We start from the raw sequence: 950 nt of genomic DNA, 5'->3' as shown, positions 1-950 counted from the left end.
GTTTGGGTGCCAGCAATGAAAGAAATGACAACTCTCAGATAAATGCAAACACATAGTCTGAATCAATCCTTTTTTATTTTTTAAAGTTTTTTTATTTTTTATTTTATCCATCAACTTACTTGATGATTTCTCCTTTGTGACTCCTGCTGTCAGTCAGTTAATAGCTGATTGATAGAAACCTCAATCCAAAAAGATATATATGTCTTACTGAAAAAAAACTGAAAACGTTGTATCCTGCCAAAACTTTGACATTTTATATCATATTAAAAAACATTTTTTTGAGCTTTTAAGTGTATTATACTGTTCATTTCTCACTATAAAGAACCCCAAAGTGGTATTTCGATCCGTTCACGCTTTTCTGAATAATCCTCTAAAAACCTGCTCTCTCTGCAGCAGACCCTCCCAAACCCACGAAAACGAACGGGTCCTCACGTGATGATGTCACAGATTGAGAACAGCCCCTTTCAGGAAAAGGTTGCTCTGCCAGCCCCGCCCCCAGTCTAACACCAACACCCAACTTTCATTTTAGATGCACATTATTGTGTTGTAAATCAGTGAAGTGACGGCCGGCGCTACTAAAGGCAGGTATACAGTATGTGCATCCATCTTTAAAAAAGTTTGGATGTTGTTTGTTTTCGTGGGAGAAATACAGACACGCTGCCAAAGCCGAGGCTCCAGGATGACGTCATGAAACAACGCAGCGGCAGCAGGAGCGTCAGGAATCGAGTCGTTTTACTTCCAGGTAGGAAAAAATCTCACAAAAATAGCTAATATTTAATGAATAATTTGTTTTTTAGTGTTCCAAAGGTAATATATGATCTATATAGGGATATAGTTCACTCTGAAAGACTTAAAAAAATCATGGTATGGCCTCTTTAAAGGATTCAGTACTTAAATTTGTGAAACCGATTGAGAAACTCAGGAAAAGACACAGAATCACCACTGTAGGG

This window comes from Oryzias melastigma, linkage group LG5 (genome assembly GCF_002922805.2).
Source record: "Oryzias melastigma strain HK-1 linkage group LG5, ASM292280v2, whole genome shotgun sequence".
Lineage (NCBI taxonomy): Eukaryota > Metazoa > Chordata > Actinopteri > Beloniformes > Adrianichthyidae > Oryzias > Oryzias melastigma.
The sequence above is the reverse complement of the archived record's forward strand: the minus strand, read 5'-3'. Positions refer to the sequence as shown.